General features: G+C 28.2%; 1 long non-coding RNA gene across 2 annotated transcripts in view; it reads right to left on the minus strand.

Moving 5' to 3' along the window:
• LOC107445625 (uncharacterized) overlaps positions 1-9568 on the minus strand; it is a 54809-nt gene extending 45241 nt beyond the window's left edge. For both annotated transcript variants that reach the window (XR_011637253.1, XR_011637254.1), the window contains exon 1: positions 9343-9568. This is a non-coding gene — a long non-coding RNA (uncharacterized lncRNA). The remainder of the gene's footprint in view (positions 1-9342) is intronic.
• Positions 9569-12909: the final 3341 nt, after the last annotated feature.

The following is a 12909-nucleotide window of genomic DNA, read 5'->3' on the forward strand; positions in this document are numbered from 1 at the left end:
TTGGTGTCGTTATTCTTAAATATAGAGCTTTTCTTTCTTTCACTTTAAAATTACTAAAACGAGATCCTTACAATTTAAGATTCTGACATTTACATACAGATGCTGTACAGATTTAAAGACGATTAATCCTAGATTCCCTTCAAATCGATTCTTTTAATTATGAAAGTTAAAAAGAAATTTTAATTTAGCTTGTTTGTTGGAATATCTACAGTTTTTCTACATCTTTAATCAAGTTTTTTTTTAAATCAGATGTACTTAATTTTTCAAGCCAAAGTCAAAATCAATGGTCAGGGCGATCTTTTGATCCAAACTAAAAAATTTGGATTGAAATAATAATTGTTAATTAAATATTCATAAATCATTAATTAATTAAAAAAACGAAAAAACTAAGAAAACTTAGGATAACCTATAATCTTATGCGTAAAATGCTTTTGTAAAATCTATTAATAGATAGTGAACACATTGACTGTGAATGCAGTATTCATTTTTTTTTTAGAAACGCCTTTTTTTAAAAATTATATGCTGTATTTAATGTTTTTTGATGAAAAGTTTGACAAATTAAAACTGTGTGCAATGATTTAAAGTAATCCCATTGCTTCACGAGCTATTCACAAAGATTTGGATGACTGGGTTTGCTACGCAAGTTCACGCTCAGAAAACTTCATACTTCTGAAATTATACATTTTACCGATTTAACTTAATATAAGATAAAACTATATCAATCATCCAACAGCGCAATCAGCAACTTTAAATGAATCAAGCAAACATAAACTAAAATTTAGCATAAATCAATTTATAGTAATTTGTGCAGTATCAGTGAAAAACACAAACAAATCCTTTTTAAATTGGATCTTTTAAGTGAATAGTTCGAGATATCATACATGCTGAGCACTGAAGAACTCACAGCAGTTTTACGGGCTTAAGATCCATAACTAGGACGATATCATCTTCAGAATCCGATATTTTAAGAAAATTCCCACGAGAATTCTCCTTTCTCGCGCGGCACAAAACAATGCCGTAAGGCGTCTAGTCAATCTGAACTGCCAGTTTAATCGAATAATTCCAGCAGAACGGTATTTCGGGGGAAAAAACAATGATATAAATTCTAAAACGTTTATAGTTCAACCATTACCAGTATGGTGGAACAGAATGAAAGGAATTCTTACAAATCTAACCTCGAAAAAAGAAGAGGAAAAAAATTACTGTGGAATATATCCTTTTCTTTAAAAAATGTAGATCCTCGGCAAAAATCATGGTCCATTGTTTCGCTGCTTACAGTAAATCGTAATTGAGAAAGCACGAACAAGCCAATTATTAGATGTTATACAAAGCAGGAAATGTAAGAATTTTCCACGCTTATTTCACGCAGGTATGATCCGTCATTTTATATTTCTATGACTGTCGTATTATAACCTCATTAGTAATCCATTCAAATAGTTAATTTTTTTATACAAACAATTTTGTTAAGGGAAGTTTTCAAAAGTATTTGCGAACATTTTTTGTTAAACATCCAACAATCTACTTCCAACAGTTTCCTTTCCGTTTTAACCAATGTAGAACTATAAGAATGCAATCTTCCTATTCATTAACTAATTGATATTTTAGAATACTCTTGTTGTTTAAAGTTCAATTGGTATTCATTTTAGCTATTTCCTTAAATTGTGATATATTGTATCCGGTTACCAAATATTTAGAAAACTTTTTTGAAGCTATTATACTTACAACCTTAAAAATGGAAATTTGGTAACCAGGTTAAATAAAACCCATTTCAATGAATGAAGGGAAAATTTCATTTCGATGAATAAAAGAAATGAACTAACTAGCATGTTTTTAATTGTTTTTTGCTCCATTTTATTTATTGAAATGTGTTTTATTTAGATTTCGGTAAGAGCCGGCCAGGTGGCCGAGCAGTTAGCGCGCCTGACTGCGAAGCCATTGGCTGCGGGTGCGAATCCCGCTCTTGGCATGGATGTTTCTCTCTCTCTCTCTCTCTCTCTCTCTCTCTCTCTCTCTCTGTCCTGTCCTGTGTGGTGTGTGAATGTGGCCCACCCTATAAACGGGTTTGTGGCAGTGGGGCGTGGACAATGTTGCTCGCCTCCGTGACTTTGGTTCACAGGTGCCCACTGGGTAACGCTAAATGAGTAACAATTCTGGCATCTTCATATGCAAAGATTTAAATTCAGTGCCTACCATTAGAAAAAAAAAGATTTTGGTAAAAGAAATTCCGAAAAGCATTTAAAAAAAATTTATTAATATCCAACAATCCTCTTCTACCAGAAAATGGATTATTCCTCTCCGTTTTTAAATGCTAGTAGTATGATGAAAAAAATTCATTTGCATCAAAATCTTCCAAATCATACCTTCGTTTACTTACATTTAAAAAATAATAAATGAATTAAAGTAAAATTTTTCACTTTTTTTTTTGTAGACTATAAAAAGAAAATAATTCTATTTTTGTTACACATAAAACAAACCACATTGCTTTCAGAAGACCTGTTGAGAATTTTCGGTGGTGATATCGAAGTTAATTACTTAAGTGATGGACCTTACATTTTTCGCTAACAAAAATATTTTCTCCTATAGCTTATTTGGAAAACGCAGCTTTTACTACTTTATTTATTATTTTCCTCTATTTAGCTTTGTACCTGTTTGCTTATAAAGGAAAAGGGGTCGAAATTTTGATTGGAGATAATAAGACAATAAATACTCTTTAAAGGGGTCAGAAAACCAAGTAAATTTTGTTGAGTTGCCATTATTTAAGTTGATAGAAACACACTTAAGTTTAAAGAAAGCGTAAGTATCAATGTCAGAAATTACGTGGTTACAAATACCTTTTGAAATACGAATTCGGTGACGTCATCACCTTAGTTATACGTACGATAGTGATAAATCTAACTTTTGCTCTACTAGAGCGGTAAGATAGCAACTTGCTCATATTATAAAATCTTTATCAAATCCTTTGGGAAATTCTTTCTTTGGGATGTAGTGCGTGAACCAGTTGTCGGAGGCAGTTTTAAAGGTCCTCCGTGTTTTCAAAAGTGTATTTATCAATTTTGTAAATGTTGTGACATTATTTATGTAAATGTTGGGATAAATTCTGCTTGCACCGATTGATTGCCACGTCATAGAGCTCCTGAAAGATTTGAGTGCTCTAAATAGTCAGAAAGAGGACGAAACTATGATTACCAGAGTCAATCGCTACTTCTAGAAAACGAGGCAATAAAAAAGTAGTTAACACCGTTGTCTTGGAATTGAGCTTCACTAAAAATAATTGTCTTATAATTGCTTCTTACTAAACAGGATTACTTCAATGCAGAATTCTTAAACTGAGATTAATAGCGATTTCAACTATTGTTTGTTTTAAAAAAAATTATAAATTGAAAAAAAAAATTAGGTATAGGAGTAATTTACACACATTATTTTTGAACTCTTGAAAAATACATTAAAACTCTAATTAAAACTGTAATTGTTACAAATCTTTCTAACTTCATGCTCATTTTTCGTGTATACACTTCATTAAAACTTCAAGTAAAACTAGGTAATCTAGGGCTTTAGGTCTAGATTATGCATTTCAAATGCGTTGCCTTACAGCTGATCAACTGTGGCACCCGGGGCAACAGATATAAGTAAATTGCCTATGACCAATATTCATTATTTACACTGTAATATTTATCTATTCAAATTTCATAAATTTAGCCGTAAAATTTCACTTCGAAAAAATTGTCAAAAATTAATTACTAATTAAATTGTAAAAGTTAAAGTAAAGTCTACGTAATTAAATTGCAAAAGTTAGAAAACGATTTCGAATTTCAGAATCGTTTGCACATTCTCTAAATAAATGAAATTCGAATCCATTTTTGACTTCAATGAGTTTAATGATTCATTTTTAATGAAACGTAGCATACCTAACTAATTTTTAGATAAATTATTCCACAACATAGCTCGCTAGTTGAGCAAAATTTTATAGCATACTGAGTTTTCGTTCTTTAACTTTAGACTATTCAACTGATTTTCAATTGAGTCTACAAATACGCAAAAAATATCAATTTTAGAAAAGCATGAATAAAATTTACGACAGTACAATGAACTCATGCGTAAAGTGATAAAAATTGACAGCTGAGTGAAAAAGGTCTCAGTATTTAATACTACATGAAAGAGTTGAATTGAATCTACGAATACACAATAAAAATATTCTTTTTCAGAAAAGGTAAAACATCATCTAACAGCTGTTCAACATAATAATGATTTCTGAAATATTTGTCGTAAAATACAATATCGTAGTAATATTTATCGAAAATATCGTATCATAATAAGATTAATTGCTAAAACACTGGTCATGAATTTCATTTCATAATAACATCGGTAGCTAAAATACCAATAATTTCGTTGGTTATGTAATAGTACTTATCTATTTATTTTTACTCTTTCAGTTTTTCAAGTTACTGCAAATTATGTTTAACTGCACAGCTCCTAAATTTTACTTTTTTCACGCAAATCAAGTTAGCAAACACTAACGTGATTCCTTAAATCATAATAGTTAAGAGAATTGGTTGTACTTAGGGGGTGCTAATGCACTTTCTATTGTTAAAATTGGAAGCATTATTTTAAAAATAATAGTTTCTCTGTCAGAGAAACGAAAGCACTCAGTTCCAAAAGCATGGCTTTTACATTTAAATCTGCATTTATTTGTTCTAGAAATGTAATTTTTTATGATCCACGGAGTTCCTATTATTCGACGTATTGAAATTAATTTCGAAATAAATAATAAAATAATTTAAAACATTTGAAAAAACTTTTCCATGGTTCTGCACAAAAAAAGGTAGAAGTAAAATATTACGTGTAACTTATAAAAATCGAGTTTATGTTGTCAACTTTAATTCTAAGGTATTATGTTCATTTTATATAAAGTTTATGTTAAAATGTGTTACAAGAATTTCTAATAATTTTTTTTAAAGAAAGCCGGTGAAAAGTCAGTGGTTTTTTAATAACATTATTAAGACTAAATAAACCGCTGACTTTTCATCTGCTTTCTTTAAAAAAAATTATTAGAAATTCTTGCATCACAGTTTAAGATAAGCATAACTTAAACACGATTGCTGGAAAAGTAACTTAGACTATATAAACTCGAGTTTTGTAAGTTGCACGCAAAATTTTATTTCCTACTTTTCGTCTTAATATGGCGCCCGCAGTTCAAATGCGGTTCGCAAAATCTTCTGAGCACAGTGAAAAAAATAATAATTTTTTTTTGAAAAATAAAAAATATTGAAGTAGCATATTTGAGTCATCACTTACTGATTCGCACAATTTGCACAATCTATTGTAAATCTGTGTTGTTTCTCGATCGCTTTTTTCAACGTTTTTCTACGAAACTCCGCATGGCTTTAAAAAATCCATTATTTTTATTACGATATTACAATCCACCAATTTCGAATTTGAGTAATCACTTTTCGACTCTCTTTAGTTTTACCAATTTCATCGCAATTCCAATTGACGTTTGGATCATTTTTTTTATGACATTACGACTCGTGAATGTATCATGCATTCAATTGATCACTTTTTGACGTGCTTTATTTGTGCCGATTTCATAATTAATCTGATTTTCTTCTTCTTTTTTTATAAGCAGTTATATTGTTACGTTTTTTCTCGTGATTTTGAAAATCCCATATTTTTACTACGATATTATTACGTCACGCAAGTAAGGCTTTGTTTTTGCCGATTTCAACGTAAATTCAATTTTTTTTTCAATTATTTTTTCGGCAGTTTTTGAGTTGCATTCCCTTGTGGTCTTATATATTCTGATTTTTATTGCGATATGCAAATTTTAAAGAATGCATTTAAATAATTACTTACTGTCTCTTTATTCGTGTTAATTTCATCTCATAAAGTTAACAAATTTTTTCTGCTATTATTGCCATGCTTTTCTACTTGATTTTTCCACTTGATTTTGGATGATTGCGTTATTTTAGTTACGATGTTATTACGATACGTTAGTTTCTAATCGCGTTCACCCTTTAAATAATCACTTTTTGATACTACTTATTTGTGCATATTTGATCGTAAATATAAGTTACTTTTCCGTCGTTTCATCGACAGTTAGCGCTATGCGTTTGTATGTGATATTTAGATTCCCGATATTTTAATACCAATGGAATACCAATGTTATACCAATGTAATACCAATGGAATACCAATGTTAAGGAAAAAAGGAAAAAAAGCCAATTTTTAAACTGCTTACTATTTGAAATTTATTTTTATTAATTTTTTTGTTGCTTAGGTGGGTTTTTTTAAGTAAAATTGAAAAAGGAAACGCTTCCTATTTGAAATTCACGAAACCTCTAATAAATCAAGAAATAATATCAGAAGTATAATCAAATAAATATTGAATCTTATTTAATATTATGTATGTGGTTTATTTTAATTTTTGGATTTTGTTTAAACCCTATAAATTTTCTTTAATTAAAATATGTTGCTTTTTTACACTTTCATTCTATGAGCATTACTGTATTTTTCCCTTATATATATATTATCACCAACATGACTAAATATGCGTTTGGCGCTTCCTTAGTTAACCTGGCTCTATAAGCGGACCTCTCAAAAAAGTCGTGCACCCCTAGTCTTAGGATTTTTTAAAAAAAATGCTTTATTTTTTTTACCAATTTTTTACCATCTCAGTAAATTGGCTGCGACTAGAAAATCTCGATTTAAGATGAGAGATGTAAGTATTGTGTATAACTTATATAAACCTACTAATCTACTCTGTTATTAGTGGAATATTTAAAATAGATAACTAAAGATAGAGCTTTTTTGTATTAGAATAGCAAGCAAACTTAAATATTAATTAAGTTATTAGGAGAGATATTGTATTTTCCTGGGATATTCTATAGAAATTTTAATTGAGCATAAGTCAGATTAAAAGTTGGAGGAAAGTCCAGAGTCGGAGTAAGATTCGACTGCGCAGCTCAGATGTGCACAATGAGAGTAAGGACAAAAAATTAAAACATATACCGACAAAATTAATAAAGCTGAAATATTACGTTATTTGATTAAACAAAAAACTTTTTTCAGAAGTTCATTCCATCAAAACAAAGATTAAGTGTAATTGGAATCATTTGGCATTGATGCTGTTGTTCGAAAACAACTCATGATAATGAAAATTTTAATTTTTTTTTCGGTTCCCTTTAATGAATCAGTACCTTTACTCGATTAACTTTGCCTTTAATGGCAATTTTTTACGGTTTCCCCTAAATAATCAGTACCTTTATTCCATTGCCTTTGCTCTTTAGCACTTATCTTATTTTTCTTTATTTCAATTACAGTTGATTTCAAATTTCTTAATATTATAAAAACAGGTTTAAAAAGGCAAACTATAAGCAAAATAAGCGTGTGGTTTTAGATAACTTTAGAAATACTAACTCGGTGACGTAGTCAGGCTATTCACTTTGAATATTGAACTTGTAAAAAGTAATTTAACATTAAAGATGCAATAAGTCTATAGATTAATTTTATAACAATGGCTAATGCTAAAGTAATGAGAAAAATTCAATTTTTACGCATCTCATGAACAAACTAATGAAATTTTTTAACAATTTTTAGGATCAGGGACTAAAATTGCTCTTTGTATTCGATGTACAGGACCCTATCTCAAACGGTTCTAGAGTTATAAGAGATTCAATGTCCGACACAAGAGCAGACAAAAATACTGAAAAAACACGAAATAAAAATTGTTAAAACGAACTATAAATTAGAATTCTTTCAAAGTAAATTCATCGGAGGGGGGGATTTTATAATTTCCCCCCTATATAGGAAGCTAAGGATTATGGGAAGAAAAGAAAGCAGGACTTGAAAGAGAACAGATAAACCGCGACGTGACATGCGCAACTCATGAGTTTGCTTTCCAGCATGTATTGCTTAAAGAAGGGGAAACGACATTTACAAGTTTTATAAGACGTTTAAAAATGAATCGTATATAACTGGAAAATCAAAATGGTAGGCAATGGAATATTTTATTGATAGATAAGACCATATGGTTTTAACTTGATAAGAAAATATTTAACACACACATGCACCGTAATTTACACAATTGAAGCAATTAGTTATAATTTAATAAAAACGTGCATTTGATTTAATGTTATTCGAAATTATAGACTTTTTTTTAACGCAAAATAAGTCTTCAAGAACACAACTTTTTTTCCTTGAAATATTCAGAATGCAATTTTTTTTAACTTAAAACTAATTTTACCGTAATTAAGAACTTCAAACTTTTTAAAATCAAGAAAAATTACCAGCCTCTGTATAAGTATGAATCACAAATATTTATCAAATTTTAAAACATTAAAAATGAATTGTAAATAAAAATTATTCGTTTATAATTTAGTGAATCATTATCTATTTTCTTATTATTTAATATTCAATTATGTATAAAATAAAACATCGATACAAGATCGAAACAAAAAAAAAAGAGGAAATTAAGACAAGTTGTTTTTAAAACAAATTATAGTTTCATTTGAAAAAAACTTTGATTATTAGTGAATTGACTGTGAACGAAATTTTTGCATTCTCATTTCCCATGAAAGATGTTAAAGTTTGATTTCAAGTGTTAGGCTATTTATAAAAAGACTGTCGTAAAATTACGTATGATCAAAAAGTACTTGATATAAATCTTTTTTTTTTAAACTATTAATAATAATAAATTGAGAGAGGAAAGAAGTTTTTTTTTTTCATAGAATATTCTTTTAAATACCTCATTTTTAAAATGTTTTTTTCTAAATTATGAGCTCCCTTGAACTTTTCAAGAATAACACAATTATAAGATTTCAGAAAAAAAAAGTAACCAATAGATTTTTTTTTTACCATATTAATGATGAAACCTATATCTTGATGAACATATACTATGATTTAACGCATATTTCTTACCACCATAAGATTTTCCTTTTAATTTTACGCTAGATAAACCGCATTTAAGAACATATTTTTCATATATGTTTGGTCAACAATCTGAAACTTATAATTTATAATTTTTCACAGCAAAGCTTTTCTTTAATCAATATTTAATATACTCAGTAAACATGCACTAAAATTACAGCGCAAAATATTATTTACTAAAAATTTAATAAAATTATTGATTATTAACGTTACAAAAAATCCTAAATTTTATTACAGACAACTTAATATTTAGCATTATTAAAATTTACTTTAAAAAAAAAAACATTTCAAACAATCAAGATTTACCTATTTCTTTATAAAATAAAGATAATAATTTTTATTAATAGTAATTATTTTAATAAAAACTAGGAAATATATTAATTGTAATTAAATAATTCCATGAAAAGGAAAAGAAAATTACCTCAGTTTTTTCCAGGATCAGCATAAAAACCTCTCTCATATCCTTTGAGCCCCAAAAAAAAGCCTTCATTTCTTTCAGAAGACCACCTGCATTAAAAAATTCGCAGGTGTAGGCAAAGCTCTAAGGCGAAAAAAATAAATGACTAAAAACAAAACCAAAAAAAATGTATTCATCTCTGCTAGCTTTGACGGCTGCGGCAGCGATGACTGCGGTCACTGACTAGAAAGAAGCGGTCACATTCCACGGCAGGTTACCGCACAGTTTCAGAGAGAGAGTAATCGCCAACCTCTCGAAATATTTGTCGGAGTCAAATACGCCAAAAAAATCCATCGCCAAGATCACGCGAGTTTTTTGGAGCATGCATAAGGTTATCAAATGTTAAAATAAGTTTGAATGGATTCCATATTTTTCTTTTTCTTTACATTTACATGAAACTATATTATTTTTTATTTAGTTTTTCTTTTTTTTTATTGAAATGTTCAAAATTTTGTAAATAAGTTAATCAATAGATACTCGTAATTAACATGCATCAATATCTTGGAATTATCTAATCTGGGATTGCTTTACAAAAAAATAAAGAAATAAACGAATTAAAATAAAATAATTAATTAAAAAATGCTTTCAATTAGTTTGACAATAATTAGAATCTATGCCCTAAAAGAAGGAAGAACAGCTAAACAAACATTGATAATCATGAGTTTAAAAAATAAAAAATATCCATTTTATTTTTTTATAACATTTTATATATAATTTATGCTTTATTTTTTCATTCATTTGTTTATTATTTTTTACATTTATTTATCTATTAATTTATTCATTTCTATTCTTATTTTGTTTTTTGTTTTTTGTTTTTTTTTTTTTTTTAATATTATCGAGTCAAAATATTGAAAACTCAAAATGGTGAGGTTAATGTAAATCACGTTGACAAAAAATCAGCAATAAAACGACATTTCTGCTAATTTCTCAAGAAGTACAGCGCAAAATTAATATTCATACTAACAAACAAAATCACAATCAAACAAATTCACGAACAAGGACACAATCTTAATATTTGAAAGGGGTGATCACAAATATGTTGATTAGTTAGTGTAGAAGATATTTTAAGTAAAAAAATCAGATACAAAAATATATTTTCTCTGAATAAATATAAATCTTTTCGATAGATTTGGATTTCTGATGATTCTTATTAGATTCTTAATTTACTAATGTTCTGGTAATTTTTGTTTCTAAGGTATACTGCACCAATTTAGTTCAAGTAATTTCAAATGATATAATCTAAAGTTTGAAAGGAATCGGTCACGAAGAAATACCCCTTCTTCGAAACCACAAAATATGCAAAAAGTGAAGATTATGAGGTCCAAATTTCTGACCGCAATACCGCCTAAAAGGGTCATTCACATTAGAGGTGATTTTATCTCATACGAATGCAATTTTATCATTGGCAAAAAATATCGCAATCATTGATAATGATCTTTAGGAATATTCTTTTTTGTCTCTGATTTTGTAACTTAAAGTATCGTCCGTACTAATTAATTGCATTAAGTTACGCCCTCAAACCATTGACATTGAGTCCTAGTACTTGAAAATCCGATTATAAAATCAAAAGTTATTAAGATTTTCGTTTGTTTTCACTCTACAATATTTTTTTACCTAACAACAAATAGACAAAATAAAATAAATATATAAATGAAACTAAGACTAAATCACCTTTTTTGATTTGGATCAGACTCAACAGTTAGAAAAAACAGTGAAGTAATATATATAAACAAAAAAAAAATTTATATATATTTGCCTTAATTAACCCAATATGTGTAAAGGAAATAGAACACAATCCAATACTTTTAAAATATATATTTAAACTATTCTAAAGTTAGTCTTTTATTAACATCTGTGTTGATCTACAATCTACTTTCTCTGTCAAAAGTACTTTCTCTGTCTTGACCAGCACTGTGCTGTCTCGCCAAATATGATGATGAAATATTTAGCATAAAATCAAACAATAAAAATACATTAGAACAATAAAAATGCTTTTATAAATGAACATTATTTGTCAAAATGATTAATATATGATAATTTATTGCTGATGGTGAAATTTTTGTCGTGGTATAGTTAGACTAATAGTATTATGAAAAGCTGGAATTATGTAAAACTATCTACGCTTTAAGAGCAAAGATTTTTTTTAAAAAAAAGAAAAAGAAAATGTGACGGTAAAAAATTCATTTATTAAAATTGTGAGGTATTTTTCAAGGATTGAAAAATGTATTACTCACTTTTAAGTCGGTTCAACATGTTTGCTATTTGATAAAAAAAAAAAAATAAGACAAAAACAACAATTATTTGCCAAAGCCATTTTAGAGAGGCAAGTAATTCTGATCCATTTTGGAGACTTTTGCGCCAATTTCAAAAACATTTCACCATTTTTCCCTTCTTAGATTTTTTTTTTACTCCTCTTTTCCCCTCCTAGTAGTTCTGCGTAAATCGTAACAGCGTGGGAATGGAATTTTTTCAAAGAACATAATAATTTTCCTTACTAATACTTTTTGAATAGAATTTTTTTCCGTTCTTCTCGCTTGAACACATAAGTGATCCTTTTGGAATAAAAATAAATATTTAAATATCATCGTCAAAATTGGATTCTGGTCTTTATATTTGTGATGCATTTATGTCAAATGATTCAGATTATTTATTCTATTTCCCCATCCTCCCTTTCTATATCCCAGATTAATTGGCCGATACTGCATAGTTCTTTCACTTTCTTGTTTTATTCGATTGTTTAGATTCAGGTTCTTAGGTAACTATATAGTAACTTTAATATTTTTAAACTAATGAATTAGGCAATTTTTTTATTTTCTCTATAAATAAAGAAAATCTAAAACCTAAATTCAATTCAAATAAAGAAAATCGTTTTGAAAATAATTGGAAAAATGTGAAATGGTTATGTTTCTTTTTTCTATTCTCCTTTTTCTAAATTTATTGGCAGAAACTTTACAATTCTTACACTTCCTTTCGTATTTTATTCAATAAAGCAGAATCAAGTTTTTAGGTTACTATAGGTTTAATGTTTCTAAACTACTGATTTAAGTAGTTCGTTTTTCAAAGAAAATCTAAGGCCTAATCTAAATTCTGAAATCGATATCCTTTTGAAATTAATTGGAAAAATGTCAAATGATTCCGTTTTATTTTTTCCTCCTATTTCCTATTTTCCCCTCCCCATTTCCTAAATTAATTGGCAGATACTTCATAATTCTTTCACTTGCTTTCTTATATGGATCGATTAAACAGATTAAGGTTTTTACTAACTACTGATTTAATATTGTTATTGGATACTAACTACTGATTAATTATTCCGCCTATTTGTTTCTAATTCCCTTCTAGATTAATTGGTAGTTATTTTCATAACTCTTTTAGTTTCCCTCTTATAACTAAATTCTACATAATTTTACACAAATAATGTTTGTAAGACTCCCCGCATAAACTCTGAACAACAAAAGAGAGCAGCACTTTAATAATTTACCAATCTATTTATTTAGAGATGTCGAGTCTTAATTTAATGTAAATATAAAGAAA

Source organism: Parasteatoda tepidariorum, chromosome 1, assembly GCF_043381705.1.
Source record: "Parasteatoda tepidariorum isolate YZ-2023 chromosome 1, CAS_Ptep_4.0, whole genome shotgun sequence".
NCBI classification, from domain to species: Eukaryota; Metazoa; Arthropoda; class Arachnida; order Araneae; family Theridiidae; genus Parasteatoda; species Parasteatoda tepidariorum.